This window comes from Pteropus medius, unplaced genomic scaffold, assembly GCF_902729225.1.
Source record: "Pteropus medius unplaced genomic scaffold, Ma_sr-lr_union100, whole genome shotgun sequence".
Classification (NCBI taxonomy): Eukaryota; Metazoa; Chordata; class Mammalia; order Chiroptera; family Pteropodidae; genus Pteropus; species Pteropus medius.
This window is the reverse complement of record NW_024341894.1, coordinates 2,129,028-2,147,932: the sequence shown is the minus strand read 5'-3', so window position 1 is coordinate 2,147,932 and position 18,905 is coordinate 2,129,028. Positions and strand designations below refer to the sequence as shown.

Here is an 18,905-nt window from a genome sequence, read left to right as displayed (position 1 = left end):
TATTATATGGCAGTTCGTGGCTATGGTAAAGACACATATGCCCTTCCTGCTGCCTTAAATGCTTCGTCTCCTCTTCCTCTCACACAACCACCTTTCACCCGCCTCATCTGCCTGTGGAACTCCTCATTCATCAAGGCCCAGCTCAGACTTCATCACAATTCCATATAGTTTCAGTGGTTATGCTTTTACTCTAACACCAATCCCATCTTGGTCTGACACGGGTATATGCCTGCCTCTGCTTTCAGATCAGGAGCTCCAAGAAGATGGGGACCTTGTCCTATATTCAGTGTTGTATACCTAAAGACTAGCTCTGAGAATTAAAAGCAGGAATTATGCCATCATTGAATCAATGAAGTTGGTAGGCATTAGCAAATTGTCTTAATAAATCAAGAAGTGTTTTAGAGGTAGCTTCTATTTATTACACACTTGAGCACCAATCCCCCCTATCCCTGCCATTGTCAGCATGAGGGTGTACGTTGCATTCATTGCTTCATGCATTTACTAAATCCCTGATATTGCAATACGAGGTGCTAGATGCTGGGGATACAAAGGTAAATGAAATATAGACCTTGCCTTCGAGAAGCTCAGATTCTTTTACAGTCAATTGAAAAACAATGTCAACGTGTATTAATAGACATATGCTTAGGGCTAATACATTTTATAAAGAAACATATTATTCTTTTAAAATAATATGAAGTTCACGTGTTTGTGACAAATGTTATTTAGTGGCTGGTAACACTGTAGAAATTTAGAAATGATTTTATTACCAGCCATTTCAGTCTCTGGGTGACTTTGGTTGACAAGATCATCAAGCAAGCTTTTAAATAATACTTATTTAAAGCTGAAAACGTGAATGAGTTTCCACCTGAAAGAAATGATGAATCCTTTTCCAAAAACAGAGATAATTGTTAGCAATTGCAGAAGGTGAACTAGTAAAGGATTCATTCTTACATCGTTCTCATCTGTCTGATGAAGATGGAAGGTTTATATAGGCTTGACTAGTCCCCATGGCAACAGTCTTTCTCCTAGGTTACCATAGGAATTGTAAAGGCCTTTATAAACCTCCATTAGCAGAGCCTAGGCTGGCAGCAGTCAGAAACATCTGCCAAGGAAGACACTGCAAAGTGTCAGCAAGGGCATCTGGGAATTAATTTTACCCAGGAGTAGCTGTGCAGGCCTATTTAGCCCCCACCTCCACAGCTATGAACACTAGATAACACTAGAATCAGTACGATGCCTTGAACACTTCACACAAAGGGGTTTTAAAAATCTAGCCACAAAGATATGACCAGATTTCAAAAGATTTTGAGACACTAAAAAGGAGTCTATTCTGACAAAGCCTCACACTAGGGAGAGATAAATTAATGCTCCTCCCTCAGGACAGGGCATTTATTTAAGCCATATTAATAATGAATATAGTGATGGATGGTGATTACACAACAATGCAAATGTTCTTAAGACCACAGACCTGGACACTTAAAAATTGTTAAGATGGTAAATTTTATGTTATGTGTATTTTACCACAGTTAAAAATTAAAACACTAATACAGCTGTAATTATGATACTACCATTATTGAGTATCTACTATATCCCAAGCACTAATAATGCTAAGAGCTTCAGATGTTCTATGTCATATCATCCCACAAGCCTATGAGTAATTATCCCTACACTGAAGATGAGGACACTGAGGCTTAGAGAAATAAAGTTAAGTTGCTCCATAGTAAGTGGAGATAGAAGTCAAGCCCAGGTCTCTCTGACTCTATAATCTTAGCCCTTACCCATAAAACTTCATCATCAATGTCACATATTCGATAGCAACTCATGGATATGGTAAAGACATATCCTGTTGAACTGACACATGGAAGGTCTTATTAAATTCTGTTTAAATGTTTGTTGTTTTCTTTTTTTCAGATATAAACAATAATCTCTTAGGATGCGAATGCAGGAGGACTTTCATTTTTATTCTAACCTTAGAATTTTTAAAAAAATAATAATCATGTATCTTCAGAAAATATAAAGATATTTCTACTTTTAAAAAATTATACAGTGTAAGGATTAATAACTGCTGGAACTTTCAAATAGCAATCTTTATTTAAAAAAAAAAACAACCACTAAAATCTACAAGAGAGTTATATATATGGAGAAATTATTTAGTAATAGAACTGGAGAATTGCAGGTAATTTTTAGGCACTAGAAAGCCATTTCTCATCAGGGCAAAGAAAATCACCATGTTTCATGCTAGAACATGTGGAATATATGTGGTAGTTATCTCCTCATTGGGCTTTGGTGAGGCCGTATGGAAGAAATACGAAAAAAAGAGAACTCTGGGGAGAAGGAATTCTGAAACCCTGGGAATTTCTTCAGTAGCAAGAAAGAAGACAACAATAGGAATTGTTTTTTTATAAATAAGCCTGTGGGGCATGTCACCAGAGGAGAAACATGCCTGTCACAGCTGTAAAGGACACTAACTGGGATCCTTCTACCGAGAGCCAAAAATCTGGGTTCCAGCCCTTGAAGCTGTCAATGCTCAAGTAGGTAAATGGGACAAGAAATTACACTTTTTTTCTCTTCAAAGACATAAGTGGAAAAGAGAATACTAATTAGCAAGCTACAAAAATATACCAAATTGCGTTTATTTTTCTTTTTCTTTTTTTCTTTCTTTCTTGTCTTTATTTTTCCTTTTTGCTTCTGAAGTCAGTTTCTCAAAAATCTGGTAGTATTTTTCTTTAGCTGCTTCGACAAATTGTTTTGTTTTAAAAAGTAAAATCGAGAGGAAATGGGGAGTCGTTTAATGGGTAAAGAGTTCCAGTTTTGAAAGGTGAAAAAGATCCTGAGAGCTGTTGCACACACAGCAATGTGAATGAACATACTACTACTGAACTGTACGTTTTAAAATCAGTAAAATGATGAATTTTGTTACGTGTTTTTTACCACAATTTTTTTAGAAGGTAAAGTTGATGACATCCGTTAGCTCAGCCTTCTATAACAAAATACCATAGCCTTGGTGGCTTTAGCAAAAGACATTTATTTCTCATAGTTCTAGAGGCTAGGAAGTCCAAGATCAAGGTGCCAGCAGGTTCTGTTCCTTGTGAGGGCCCTTTTCCTGGTTTGCAGATGGCCACCTTCTCACTGTGTCCTCAAAAGATAGAGAGAGTAAGCTCTGGTCTCTTCCTCTTCTTATAAAGATACTAATTCTACCTTGGGAGCCCCACCCTCATGAACTCATCTAAACCTAATTACCCCCTGTAGTAGGCATCTAGGAAAACAGAGCTCTGAGAACCCTGCTCCTCAAACAGACAAAATTCAGAACTCTCTTACTTTGCTTTTAATGTTGACTTCACTTCCAGTCCTACTTCTGCATTCATTAACCCCCTGATCTCTTGCTCTGCCTTTGTCCATCATAATTATGATGAACATGACTACTTTGACCTTGATGCTTAATTTCTCTTAGGTCCTCATGTTGAACTTCCCCTCAGGTTAGATCTATTTCTGACCCACTCTGAGCTGCCATTTGGGCCCAAGCCTCTGAATCTTACCCCACCTTGAGGGCCCACCCTGGCCCACCTCAAAAGTGCGAAGTGTTGGACATGAAAACAAAGGCATTATCAACACACTGGATAAAAAATTATAAAACAACAACCTAAACTTTATTAACAAAAGTTTAACAGTCTGCTCTTTGATTCACGAAATCAATTGTTTCAATCTAGGATTCCAGATGTGACTTGATAGTAATTCATATAATATAGACTTTAGGCTTTTATTGACCAATACTGGCAAATTCAATATTAATCAACAGTGTAATAAGGTCACTAAGATGACTAATATGTTTAGCTATATCAGAAAGTTGGAAAACTTTTTTGGTGAAGGGACAGATACTATATTAGACTTTGCATGCCATACAGTCTTGCACAATTACTCAATTCTGTGATTATCTATCAAAAGTAGCAAGGTCAATGTGTGAAAGACTGGGTGTGGCTGTGTGCCAATAAAACTTTAGTTATACAAACTGGGTCAGTTTGCTGACCCCTGGGCTACAAAATATAGAGCAAAGATGAAAGAGTTGATATTTTTACTGCATCCTTTGGGCATCAAGCCATAAGTCAATTCTTGAATTTATTTCTGGGCTCTAAAAGTTTAAATGGTCAGAAACTAGAGAATAGACCTTATTGGTCAGTATTAGTTTATTAATCTGGCAATCTTGAGCACAGTTTTTCGGTTAGCTAAGAATCTACCTGGAAGTACTGACATTCTGTTTGAACTTCTCCCTCTGGTCCCCAAGGAGAACATGACCATCCTTATCAGAGTCTTGCTAGAATCAGACCACTCAAGTCTACCACACCACTCTGCCAATCAAAGAAGGGAGGGAGGTCAATGTGTGGTGTACCGGTCCTTTGTGAGCCCTTGTAGCTCCCAAGTACGATCAACTCCTTGTGATCTTACCAGGTGACCTTTTAGGACACTGTACTAGCTTCTTAGCTGCAACATAATAATTTTATGGGCAGAATTCACAAACTGGTGGCCTCTTGGCCTTCTCTGTCTACAGACTTAACTCAGCCTGCATAAGGTTTTTTAAAATTTAAATAGTTATCCCCATTGGAAAATGATAACATAAAAATGTTGAAGGTCTAGCAATTCTGGGTATGGCTACAGCCCGCTGGAGCTCAATAACAGCTGCCCCTTTAAGAGGGAGCCTGCCTGTTCCAGTTCACTAGGGTCTCCATCCACCCTACCCGACTTTTTCAGTTGAATTCTGGTCTCCATAAACATCCAAGTTTACAGACCTTCTACATAACCCACTTTTTCCTCTTTTAGAAAAATCATGACTACACTTAGCTGATTCCAGCCTTCTGACACATCCCCCATTTTTCACAGCTCCCTCCGAGATAACCAAAAGAGGCTCAATAAACTCATTTGCAAGGTCTCACGGTTCCTTAGAATATAATGTTCCTGGGCAGGAGGCTTCAAACTTTGTGCTCTCTCACAGTCTCTACCAGTTCGGCCTTTGTTGATCTTTTTCATACTCCTGTTTGTTCTACCCTTTCCATTCATAAGGTCATTCTCCTTGGCACAGCAAATGAAGGCTAAAGGTTTTTGAACAGCTTTGAAAGCATTTACCCAAGGCATTTGCTTTTGCCTTTTCTCCTCTTCATCGTCCTCCAAACAGATTTTTGTGCCTTTCATGAATGTCCTGAGCATTGTCCCCAAGTCACAGTTTATCCCGTGCTTTTGCTTTTCTGACGTCATTTGTACAAATCTTCATCATCCTTTATATTCATTCTTTGGTTTCTGATCATGTCCTTTGAAGATCTCAGCTCACATACTGTGGAGGATTTTTTCTATTTAGAAACCACTCTATTGCTTCTTCATCAGGACTGTATGTCGTTTCATAGACAAAATGTCCATATGAGGACTTTCCCAACCCTTGTGAGACATCCACCACTTTAGAATTTCAAGCTAGCTGAAACTCTTCTCTGGAATTCCTTTTTCACCATAGCTAACATAAGCTCTTTCAGGTTTCTCTCCTTTTTGATCAAAATTAAGTATAGGAGAGGGTCTCTCACTTCATCTACTTGCTGAGAGAGAAAAAAAAAATGTGGGGTAAGGAAGGATTTATTTGAACCTGGGTGGAATCTGAGATTTACTTAGGTCAGACACTGTGTGGTTTCTGGCTTTGTCCTTTGAATTATATGGGAGTTTAGGAGCTTCTTGAAAAAAGAACCCAAACAGATATTCATGGCACATCAGAGTAAGTGAGACAGGCCACTCAACAGAAAGTAAATTTGCAAGAGGACTTGCAAGATCTCTTGGAGACACTTTGCTTCAAAAGAAGGAAGCCTGGCATGACGAGTCAGACTCAGTAATGAAGTCTGAGGGTCTGTGGGAAAAGAGGTTCCAAGTACCAAGATGGGGAGTTTTTACGTGAACCCACTCTGACCCCTCTTTCTAGGCAGATATGTGTTGTCCCGGAAAAATGAGAGCAGTGAGTCAACTAAAAGCTTTCCATCAAAATTGGTCGTGGCCTCCTCTAAGAGACTGATATGGGAGGAGGCAAAGAACCAGCCGGCCAGAGTAGCAGTGGACATCGAGTGATGGTATAAAAGCAATCTTGGGACAATCAAGATATACCTACACACCCTGCCTCCTTACCAGACCTGCAATCTGAGTCAGGGATACATTTCTTCTGAAAATCATGTCAATAACAGCTTCTTTTCTTTTATACTTTTTATACTCATGTCAATGACAGCTTCTTTTCCTTTATACTTTTGCCTTTCTCAAGATTTGACTCACAACTCAATGCATCTCTGTTTGAGTATTTGTCTTGTGATATGTAGCACTTCTATACCTCTTCTGAAAATCTGCTCCTTTTTAACAAGATGAATGCCTCCATTGCCATATTTAGGTATGAGGATCTCCCCATCAAGTCTCTGAGACCTACTAAAGCTATGTATTCCTTCTTGTATTAAAATATCAAAATTATTCCATTTCATAGTACTAAGAAGTCTTCCTTACCCTTGCCTAGTTTTCACTTTTCATTCCTTGAGCTTCTTCTCCTCAGTCTTCTCCTTATCTGAATAGTCACTGAAAACATCATGAGTTTGCCAGTCCTCATGTGCTTGTAGTTACTACTAATGATGATTACTGGGTAGCTACTATGTGCTATTTACATATAAAATAGTATTTCTTATCTTTGCATGGGATATTTTCATCCTCACTTTATAGATGAAAAAACTAACACTCGGGAGACTAAAAAACTTGCTCAAAGTTCCACAGTTATTAAGTGGATGGGCTGGTCTACCAGGGTCCAGATGACATCCTCGAAAGAGATGATTGAAGAAAGGATAACAAAGACACTAATTTAAGGTGTGAGCAGCATTATGGAAGACCTACAAGGAATGATAAAGCCACCCATGGATAGAAATAGCAGATAGCTCTTACTATCATTGGGCATGAAGGGGCAAGAAGGGCCAGTAGTTACTAGAGCCCGGAGAGAAAGCTGTAGGAGAGGGACACCTGTCAGGAGCAGCCATGGCCAAACTGTAGCCCAGGAGAGAGGAAGCTGGGAGAATAAATATCCTGACCTCACTTCCACCCTCTGATTACCTGCCAGTACCTCCCACTGGCTAAACCCAATGAGAAACAAAAGAGCTAGCCTTAGTTCAGTCTCCCAGCATGCAGAGCAAGGTGGAGATGGGTGGAATGTGGAACTGGAGGAAAATGGAGAACGTCCCTCAGAGCTGAGATCTGAACCCTGGGTTGCCTAACTCCAACGCTCTTGCTCTCTTCAAATGCCATGAACCATTATCTCAAACCAGGAGCTCATAATTTCAGTTTCTAATCCAAATTCCACACTCAGATATGTGCCTTAGACAGTGACTACTTCCCAGAAAACCCTATCTCTTCTAAGTTATTCTTCTTAATAATGACCTCAAGAAGTAGAGAAGAAAGCCGTACCAGTACCCATAAGTTCTGTAGTGTCCTGTTTAGCACAGAAGAATCCCTGGAGATATTGATAACGTTTGCCCACACAGATAATTCATTAAATTCATTAAGAGGGGCATATCTTAGCAGACTCTGCCACAGCCCAGATACTTCAAGAAATCGGTCCTCTCCTAAATGGATGACTGGCCCACTCCATAGTCCCTTTAAATCTTTTACTCCTCGATTTTCTCTTTGGCCTTCATTCTCCTACCTCATCTACCTCTTTCTTAAGGAGTAATACCAAGAGGCCTTCATCAACCTCTTTTACATTCTCTTCAATCAGGGAAAGCTGTTACGACTCTCAGTGACTGCGGGTTGCTGATTCACTGTCTATATAATCTACATGCCCTCATTCATGCAGGGTATCTTCCATGACTTTCCCAAAACAAGGAAATCGTAGTTGCATTGGTCAGTTCCAGAGATGAGAATTTGGCCACTGTTTCAAACAGGCAGTATCATTGCTTTAAAAAGTCATGTGAAATAAAATATAATTACATATGCAGAAAATCTAAGAAATCTACAAACAACCAAAAAAACCTTTCCAGAACTTATAAATGAATTTAGCAAGGTCAGGGTTATAAGATAAATGTATAAAATCAATTACATTTTTTATGGACTATCAATGATAACTTAAAAAGTAAAATCAAAGAAACAACACCAATTATAACAACAAAAAATGAAACACTCAGGAATACATTTAACATATGTATATGTAATAACTATGTATATAATTCCAGGTGGGTACTAGACTAGTTGGGGGGATCATTTTGTAAATTATATAAATGTCTAACCATCATGCTTTATACCTAAAACTCATAAAATAATAATAAATGTCAACTGTAATTGAAAAAAAAAATACATGTAAGACCTGTACACTGAAAACTATAAAATGCTGCTACGATAAATTAATAATACCTAAATAAATTGAGAGATATACATATGTTTATAAGTTACAAATCTCGTTATTATTAAGATATCAATTCTCTCCAAATTGCTTTATAGATTCAATGTTGTCCCTATCAAAACCTCAGCAGTCTGTTTTGGTAGAAATTGACACAATGATTCTATAATGTACATGGAATTACAAATGACCTAGAATGTCCACAACCATTTTGAAAAAGCAGCACAGAGTTGGAGAACTTAGCCCACCTGACTTCAAGGCTTACTATAAAAATATAGTAATCAAGACAGTGTGATATTGGTGTAATGACAGACAAACGGACCAATGAAACAGATTAGAGAGTTCACACGTGCCTATTTTCAACACAGGTGCCAAGGTAATTCAATGGGAAAAAGGCAGGAATGACCGGATATCTATATGGGGAAAGATGAACCCCAAACTTTACCTCACATCACACGCAAAAATTAATCTGAAATAGATCACAGAACAAAACATATAACTATAAAATTCCTATAGAAGGAAAAAGAGAAAATCTTTGAGACCTTGAAATAGCCAAAGACTTTTTACTCAAGAAACAAAGGCATGAGACATAAAATTTAAAAAATGATCAATTTAACAGCAATAGTCTTGAGGCCACTGCCCAGGCAGTTTAGGCCAGCTTGGCACCCAGATGCATCTCTTTCTCTCTGCTTACTTTTGTCCTTGTGTTAACAAGCATGTTGAGTTGACCATTGGCTAAAATTCCTGAGTTCTACATTGCTTGAGGAAAAGAGCTCCAGCTCAGCCTTCCGAAGTTCTCTGAATCGGATGGGGTCTCAATCTCAGCTAACAATAAAATGTGAATTTGCCTTTGTTCTTTGTATACATGTATCTTTGTAAATATATAAGAAAAAGAAGATGCTGAGCCAGGACAATATTTATGTTTTCCTGGGACCTAGGCCAAAATAGTATCTAACACTGTCATGTTTTATGGCTAGCACAGGCTTCATGTACTGTTGCCTTGCTTTGTCTCATTCCATGGTTTAAGAACCAGTGTCACCTATGTGTTAAATTAAAATTCTTAAACTAAATTAATTGGATACCACATTTTCTGACCTTCTCCTGGAGAAGGAAAATTCTTCCCAGAGGAATCCATTGAACCCTACCTCTGGTTTCGTCCCTTGCTAGCCCTGGACCTATAGACTTGAGTCTTCACTCTTCTGCATGAACCCAGCAATTTCTGAATTTCTGATCATGCTGAAACCTCCCTCAGCATCTCAGGATTCTGGTGACGTCTTCAGTTCCTTTGGATGTAGTACTGGTTGACCCACTTTCCCCAAACATCAGTCACTGTTCTGTTCTTTAGTAAGAGCACAGAGCTAAGGGAGGCTTTTGAGGTTTTGTCCCAGCTATGTCTCAGATTCCTTAGTTCAGTTCTTTCCTGGCCTGTGGACAAACAAGATGGTTCTTGGCTTCCAGAAAATTACTCTCTGGTGAAGGAAAATCTGGGGCGAGTCCCATCATTTTGAGCTATGATCCGCCCTGTTTACATGCGCATTAACTTCACATACATTCCACACACAAGGAACATTACGTAAAATGTGCCCTCCATTAAAGGCTGTGTTAATGAGATCCTCAGTCTGAAAACAATCAAAGTACAGCAAATTAACTAATTAGCAGAAACCTTACTTGAATTCTAGATTTAAACCCAAAACATAACTGCTTAAACAATGCGCTATCTTGATCTCCTTTATATATCATTAAAGATGGTATTTCAGTTACATTTTTTGTCTGCTCTGTTTTCACTTTAACAAAGTGACCCCTTCAACCAGACCTCTGGGTCAATCTTGTAGCCAAAAAGGACACTGTATATTTAACAGGCCTCAGAGATAGCTTTGGTATGGGCCCTTTGCCTGTCCCCAGAGCCTTTCTGCAGAGAAAGGGCTTATAAGTACACTATTCTCAATATAAAATTAAAGTCTTGTAGCTGTTAAGTTGCAGATTAGACTCATGCTTAGCTTTCCACGCTCTTCCTCCTCATGCCCACCCCTACTCAGCCTCACTTGTCTCATTTGAAAACAAAAACTGTGTAGCTCTCTTTCCATCCCACTGGATACTAACCTCATTTGAAAACAAAAACTGTGTATCTCTCTTTCTTATTAAGGAGGCTTCCAGCACTGTCTAGCTCAATGCTTTGCACACAATAAATCTAAATACACATTTGAAAATAAACTGACTAATACACTAAAGCCTCTCTCAAAAAAAAAAAAAAATGTGTCTTTGGGAGCTAGATATAACCAGCAAGGACAGTGAGACCCTTCTCCCTTGTCTAGGGTTCGGATGAATTGTGAAATGGTCAACAGAGAAATGGGGTTACAAAAGGCACTGTTGCCAAAAATTGGAAAGTTGCTAATATGGGCCCAATCTTTCTCAGAGGCACCACTGGGAACTTGGGAATTACAGACCATTAAATCTCACCTCAGTATCAGGACAACAGACAGATTTAGAGAAGGACAAACTAGTACAACACAGATAAGACAAATGTGGCAGGAGGTCTCAGCGTGACTTTCCCTGGGGAGGCTGAGCCTCTACAGCCAGAGAGAGTTCTTTGATAAGGAGAATGAAGGAAAAGACCTTTCAACATGCTTGTACTGGGATTAGATTGGCTCGTGTTTTTGGCCAGTTTGGGTGGAGAGAAGAACACAGATACTCTAGGAAGACGAGATAGAGAGATTTGTACTGGATCTTGCCTGGATTCCAAAATCTTCCTAGCAGCAACCAAATGTGATTAATCTGGGTAGCAGTGGGCTGGGAATTCCTAAGGAGTCACTTAATAGAAGAGATGCATTCTTCTTGTCAAGTTTGCTATAAAGAGAGTTTCTGTTGATGAATCCTATATTCCTACTGATTGTGTTTTAAAAACATTGGACAGGGATTCTTTTGAAACAGAGACCAATAGTACAACAACATATACCATAATATCGATCATAGGCAGGGTGCTAGACCCAAATGGCTCTTTTGGCTCTTTTTAACTTGATAGCTCACCAGCATCTGAAACACCTGGATCCCACACTAAATCATAGACCCTCCCGAACCCAAGTCCTTATCTATTCTTCCTGTTTTTGAAATAAAGAGTACCATTGTCCTCCCAGTCACAAAGGTTCAGGAAAGACACGAGCCATCTTTCAAACTCCCTCTTGCCAGTTCTCTCCCAATAACGTCCTTCTTCTTCTTTCCCGTTACCTCTGCCCTAAGTCAGACTTCATCATGTCTCACTGGACTAAAATGACAACTTCCGAGTTGGTTCTTCTGCCTCCTGATATTCCCCTTCGAGATCATTCCATACAGTGCTTCTAGATCAGTCTTCAAAAAGCATCTGTCATTGCGTCGCACTCCTGCTCAAAACCTTCAAAGGCTCCCCACTGTGTAAACAAAATCTAAACTTCATAATGGGAAATCCAAGACCTGCATAATCTGGCCCCAACATATCTCTCCATTTTTCCTTATTCCCCTGCATTTTCATTTTTCTTCAAACAAATTTAATTAAAATAATATCTATTATTTATTGAATATAGGCCAGTTTCTCTCTCTCTCTCTCTCAACCGCTCTATGTGATATACCCAATGATTGATCTTCACATGACATATGAGGAATCTGAAGTCCAAACAGATAAAATAACCTGCCAAAGGCCATCGGATCAGTAGGTGGCAGAATCAGGTCACTACCTCTAAAGCCCAGGTTTTGGCCTCTACCTCTCCCTCACACAAATTCCTAGAGGCACTTGCACTACCCCTCTTTCCTCATTAAGGAGAAATGTTTATGTTGCTCCTATCAGATGCTTTTAGTTCCTTGAAGTTTTTTGTACAACCTGGAACTAGGATTTTTCCAGATTCAATTGTCTATAAAGATTTGACTCATTAGGTTTGACCACTTCCAGGGATGGCTTGGTCATTTATTTCCAGTTCTCAGTTATCTGAATTGTGAGTTGTTCTCACAGAGTGGAACTGTTTTTCTTCCTCTCTTGCCAAGTAATAGAGAAAGAATTGGATAAGTGATATGTATTCACTTAAGGTAAATCAGGTCGGCTTTGAAAGCTCACCTGAATTGTCCCTTCTCCATGGCATGGTTTTCACACAGAATTGAGAAGTGTATAAAATGTACTAGTTGGAACAGTCAGGCAGAAAGGGCAGTGTGAAGGCACAGAGGGAAAAAGATGTGATGCCATAAATCCTTTAAAATTCTTTGGAGATTCATGTCCTTCTAATTGTAAAGCTAAAGTGTGGTCTCGTCATAGCCATTAAGAAATATTGCTGATTATTTTCATAAGTCCAATTCTAGTGCCTCTTGGGCACATTGACTAGGTTTTTAAAACAAAGAGATAATCCTCTTACTGCACTTTGCACACTATCACACTGATATATAAATGCTTATGTAGATTTTTGAATGAATATGAAGTCTCATTAAAATTTTGTACAGGATCCATGATGTTGTGATAGATCTTTTTTTTCCTGCGTGTTTCTGCATATCCTATATAATAAAACATTTTCATTGTACTTTGCAGTTTACAAGGAATATTTATGTTATCTCACGTGATCTTCAATTTTCCTTGAAAGGTAAATAGAATTAGATCAGGAAGCATGGCTCTGACAGGGAAAGTGACTTATCTATGTCACAGGGATAATGCTTGGAACAGAAGGGATTTGAACCCTGGTTCTTACTTCCAAATCCAGAGTTTTTTCTATGTTCCTTCTAGATACCCAGCATTGGACTGGGCAAGAGGGGCAGAACATTGAATGAGACCTCAAGAAGCTTACAACATAATAGAAGGTTAGACAGCGAAGACAATATAAAGCAATTTGATGGAGGTACACAGGGTGTTATGGAAACTCTGCAGAAAGACTCATGCATCAAAATGACTGAGATTCAACTATGCAAAGAATAGGTGGAAAATGGTGAGAAATTCCAGGCAAAGGGAGAACACGAACAAAGGCACAGAGGCCTATATGTTTGGGGTGGTGTCAGGTGCGGCCTCTGTGCCATTAATTATTGCTGAAGCAGAAAGGATCAGGCATGGAGGGCTGATTGGTGAGGCTAAAAACACCTACAGATGTTAGATCATGGAAGACCTAGTATAGGAAGAGCCTGGACATGTGCCTATAGATACCAGGAAATTATTTTAATGTATGGGCTTGGCCTGGTCAGATTCATATTTCATTATATTGTACCAAAGATATACCAGAAATAAACAGGGATGGGAGCAAGGAGCCCCGTATGAAGGTCACTGGAGCCATCCAGGAGACAGAGAGAGGTGAAGTTTAACTTAATTTGGCAGGATTTCACAATTGATATGATGTGGCTGGCAAAGGAGAAAAAGAAGTTGAGGGCGGCTTCTAAGTTTTAGCCTGGTGCCTAGGCAAAGATGGCTTAACTGAAGAATTCAAGAAGAGGAGCTGTTTTGGGGAAAAGGCTGGTTGCGGATCATGTTATGTTTGAGAGATTGGCTAGAGCCATCTAGAAGGTAGTTGACTTCCTGACTTAAGGGAGATATGAATGAAAGAGAGGTACTTTGCAGTTAGTGACTTGTAAGTGTTAATAGAGTCATGGAAATGAAAGAGCTCACTCAGGGACAGTGAGAAACAGTAGGCAATTCTGTCGAATTCCAATATGTAAAAGAAAGAGAAGTCTACAAAGAACCAGAGACAGAATTGCCAGCTACTATGAAAATCAGAAGAATAAGTGTCCCAGATGCAAGGAAATCCAGAGTTCCAAGAAGGAAAAGAATGATTAACAATATCCAATACTAGAAAGTGGTTCGGTACAATAAGGACTGAAAAATATCCATGGGATTTGAAGATTAGGAAGTTACTGTTAATTTTAGTGAACAGCTGCTTCAGTAGAATGCCTGGGGCAAGAAGCCAGACTGTGGCAAGTTGAGGAGTGAATGGGAGGTGGGAAACTGGAGGCAGTGAATGTAGGCAACTTTTTGAGATAGTTAGATAAGAGGCTACCCAGTTAGAGGTGAACATGAGATAAAGTTATGTTTGGTGTTTTGTTTGCTTTTGTTGTTGTTGTTTTTAAAAATGGGGAAAACTTGACTGTTTTCATATACTGAGGGAAAAGATTTCATAGAAGGAAATGGGTTTCATGGAGAGGTGATGACTGATAGAAAAAGATGCAGCAGGAGAAAGGAGAGGGTTGCATCAAGGATGCATATCCTCTGAGGTAGAGGAAAGAAGAGGCAATGAATTGTAGGCTGCTGGAAGTTGAGAGCAAGCAGTTGATACCAGAGGGATCAATTTTCTCAGTTGAGTACAAGACATGATATTCTGCTATGGATGCAGAGTGTGGGGTATGGAATTGTGTATGGAACTCACGAGGAATGGTAAATGTTGAGAGCCGCTGAGAAGGAAAAGGTGATCAATCATGGACTCCAAAGAGGGAAAAGAAGAAATAAAGGCTGGGAGAGGAACAATTAATGAAGAGAAAATGGAAGGGCCGAGAACCTAGAGAAAGCAAAGGCATGAGGTTACTAGGAGGGAATTAAAGAGTTCAAAAGGGAAACTCTTGGACGTGGTTCCATAGTGTAACGGTTAGCACATCTGCTTTACACACAGAAGGTCCTGGGTTCATGCCCCAGTGGAGCTATGGTCCATGGTCTACGGCCATGCCTCCCTGAACAAACCCAATGTCTGATCTCAGAAGCTAAGCAGGGTCGGGCCTGGTTAGTACTTGGATGGGAGACCACCTAGGAAGACCAGGTGCTGTAGGCATAAATAGGAATAATAAATAATAATAATAATAAAAAGGGAAACTCTTGTAGGAGATGGCCCTAGAGCATGTGACTGAAATTGAGGCAAAATGATGGTCTCCAGAAATAAAAAATTCCAGAATCATGAGACTTGGATGGTCCAATTCTTGTCAGTGAAACCTCCCAGAATGATGACAACGAGTTGAAATGGAGAGAAAGGTCATAAATCAGATGCCAAAATCTGCAATAAATGAACAACAGTGACTGGGAAACTAGGAGAAGACAATGATATAGAAGAGATAGTAGAGATTGTGGGTTTTATAGCTAAATAGAATGAAACTTAAATAAACATTAATTTTTAATGAGGGCAAAAGTGTAATGTCTGTAAACATAAGAGAAGATCTGCGAGAATGTGTATGTATATTCTTTTCCTACCTCCATGTTGCAAGGAAAAGTGGAAGAATCAGTAGCCTCCACTGGGGAGTTCCACGTAGGACAATCCAGACCTCAGCAAATGAAGGAGGTGACTGGAGAGTGGTTCACCATGGAGCAGGGACCCAGGGGCACAGTGGAGAGGGGCGGGGAAGCTTCTGGTAGTGTGACCAGAAGCTCAGATCAATCAAGAAATGAGCGGAAGAACAATTGTAGAAAAAGAGGTGTGGCCTTTCATGATGTAACAGAGAATTGCCGAGATGAGACGCCTGGTTAGAAAATACCCTTGTCTTTCCTCCCCCTACCCCAACCAAATATTCTAATGAGGTCCATGTGCCTGTGCTGCCATGGGCCGGGGTCTCAGTCAGTGTCTGCCTGGTCTCAGGGAGACCATAAGGGCTGCTGAAGTTTGCAAACAGATCTCGAGAGCCTTCCTCTTGTATCCCAATACTCAAAAAGAGTATTCTTAGCTCGTCCCAAATTAATTTTTTATCCAAAATAAATCTTCCAATTAAAAAAGTCAATGCTCAATCTTTTTAAATATGCTAAATTAAAATGTGCAAAACGACTATTATCTTCTTCCTTTACAGAGAAACAGAGAAGCCTTTACATCTGCTTTTTCATATTTTGTAAGAGAGAAAAAAATGAAGCAAATGATGTGATTGGAGCCAAGGTTGTCTATAAAGTGTGAAAGCACTTCCTTTCCTTTCCCAGGAGCCAGGGCTAACAGTAGGAGGGAGAGGAAATTAGCATGAAAGTTTTACTTAAATTACAAGATGGGTGAAGACCTTGCCCAAAGATGATAATCTCTATGTCTCCTGTGACAGACAAAGAATGGCTTTCAAGACCAAGGTCATCCTCTTTGTTATGTAAATACTTTCCAAGAAGCTCACAGACTGCTCTATTGGAAAGTACAAGAGTGCTGAAAGTATGCTGACCCAAGAGTTAAGAGTCTGCCAGGCTGGATCCTCACTCACTCTGCTACCTAACACCTTGTGACTTTCAGTTCAATCCTGTCTCCTCATTTTCAAAAAAATCAGAACCTATGCCACAGCGTTGCTATGAGAATTAAATGAGATGATGATGGGAAAATGGCTTTATAAAGTACAAATCACAAAGTGCATGTTTATCGATACCAGGGTGGCCTGGAATTGACAATTCTGGAACCGTGTCTAACTCTCGGCTGAAAAAGTAACAGTTAAAGAGTGTCTTCAGGGAGCAGAATGCAGTGAAGCAGACACTTTGGGCAGGTAGGAGTCCTAAATGCTTCTCAAATGACACTGGGTGGGGACCAATGTCTGACTATAACTGCTCCCCATTTACCTACTTGAAAAATTTTCACAACAAGAGTAAGGAAACACACTGTTGTTATAATTTTCTTTACAATCCAGTCAAGAAACAAAAGAACATTTTTCTTAATCACATTAAATCACAGTAAATCACATATACATTATATATGTATATAATCCATAGGTCATCAAATCAGTTTCTTTCAAAAATGCATACATATATACTATATATGTAATCATGTATATGCATACACATACGAATATGTATACATATATGTACATGAAAGTATGTATGTACATGTATTTTATATACATATTATATACATATTGAATTCCTGCTATACATCTCCAACTGTATGCCTACCAGTTCCTTAAACTTAAAGGAATCAACGCAAAGAGGGAGGAGGGAAGAGATAGACTAAGAGCTAAGCGTAAGGATCAAGTGTTAGTCTGAACCTGAAGTAAGCAGCTTTTGGGGACAAGTACCTGAAGGGCAGGGGTGAAAGATATTGAGAGTCATTGACAGAAAGTGGGATGGTAATCTGTAAATAATTCATAATTCGCAGAAGGCCAGAGCTGGAGATGACCTTGGAGGTCATTGAATCCCACCTTTTCACACGGAGGAGAGTAACCAACCCAGAGAGGAAAAGTGCCTTGCTCATGGTCACACAGTGAGTCCATAGGAGATCCAGCTTGGCCTTCAGCCTCCTAGACCCCCAGGCCAAGCTGCCTCATGTCACTTTCCACTAATCCATCTTCCAACCTCTCCAGGGCAGAATGACTTCATGGAGTCAAGCCTAGAAACCGGAAACCTGATGTTGCCTTAGAATGGAGCAAAAATCCAAGGCGGGGAGAGTTTTCTCCTGCACACATACTTCCCCTGGCATACAATGGAGGCACCCAGGTCTAAGCATTTGGGTCAGAGATAGAGGCTCCTCATCTTCAGCTGTGCTGATGTGACATATCAAGAAGCCGACAGGAAAACAACCAAGTCCATTTATTTGACTGCCGTGATAAGTGAATTGGATCAGCTATACACTCAGGCCAAAGAATTGCTTAGAAAGATGCCATTAAGGTGGCCAGAAGAAAAGAATCAACCCTTGGCAGCCAACCTAGTGGGCTCTTATTGCTAAAAATAGCCATAGCATCATAACATTCCCAAAGAGGTTTCACATCCATTATATCAAATTCTCCACCCAGCAAGTCTATGAGGTAGGTACTATTTTCACTATTTAAGGATGAGGAAATGAGAAGCAGAGGGTACATTCAAGGTCACATGAGCCCATAAGTAGAAGAGTTGGAATTGGGGCACAGGTCTTGTGATTCCAAATCCACATGACGAATACTAGTTAGCCTTATAAAGGAATAAAATTCTGACATCCTTCTACAACATGGATGAACCTTAAAGACATGATGCTACGTGAAATCAACCAGTCACAAAAGGACAAATACTATATGATTCCACTTATAGAAGGCACCTAGATGAGTCACATTAATAGAGACAGAAGGTAAAATGGTGGCTGCTAGGTGCTGGGTGGTAGGGGGTAGTAATTATTATAAATGGATACAGAATATCAGTTGGAGATGGATAGTGATTAATATGATAAAATGTATGTTATGTATACTTCGCCACAAAAAAAAAATAAAATTTAAAAATGTGTATTTTTAAATCCACGTGAATGCAACGATACAGGTTTTCTAGAGGCCAGAGACTATGGCTTTGCCTATTTTCAACCCCAAAGCTCAGCTCACGACTGGGCAAATAGCAACGACAGCAACAATAATCACAGTGGGAATTTACTGAACACGTGACATGTGCCAAGCACTGTTATAAATATTTTACCTGCCCCCCAAAATATTTATAGAGTAAACACTGAATGGATGAAGCCTTCTTTTCTCACCAAATCTCAATAGCCACATTTTTATCCCTATCTAATACTCAAGTTCTAAATGTGCAAATTAAGTCATATTAAATTGGAGAGGCTTTAAAATATCATCAAGAGTAGGTTTATTTCTGTCTTCTGTTCTGAATCTAGAATCCCAACTCATCATCAATCAGTCTGTCTAATGAATGAAC

General features: G+C 39.4%; 1 long non-coding RNA gene and 1 pseudogene across 1 annotated transcript in view; one reads left to right on the top strand and one right to left on the bottom strand.

The window, feature by feature from the left end:
* Positions 1-18,905, bottom strand: part of LOC120597190 (uncharacterized) — a 308,055-nt gene that overhangs the window by 91,266 nt on the left and 197,884 nt on the right. The window lies entirely within an intron of this gene.
* LOC120598391 (uncharacterized) lies at positions 15,014-15,129 on the top strand (annotated as a pseudogene).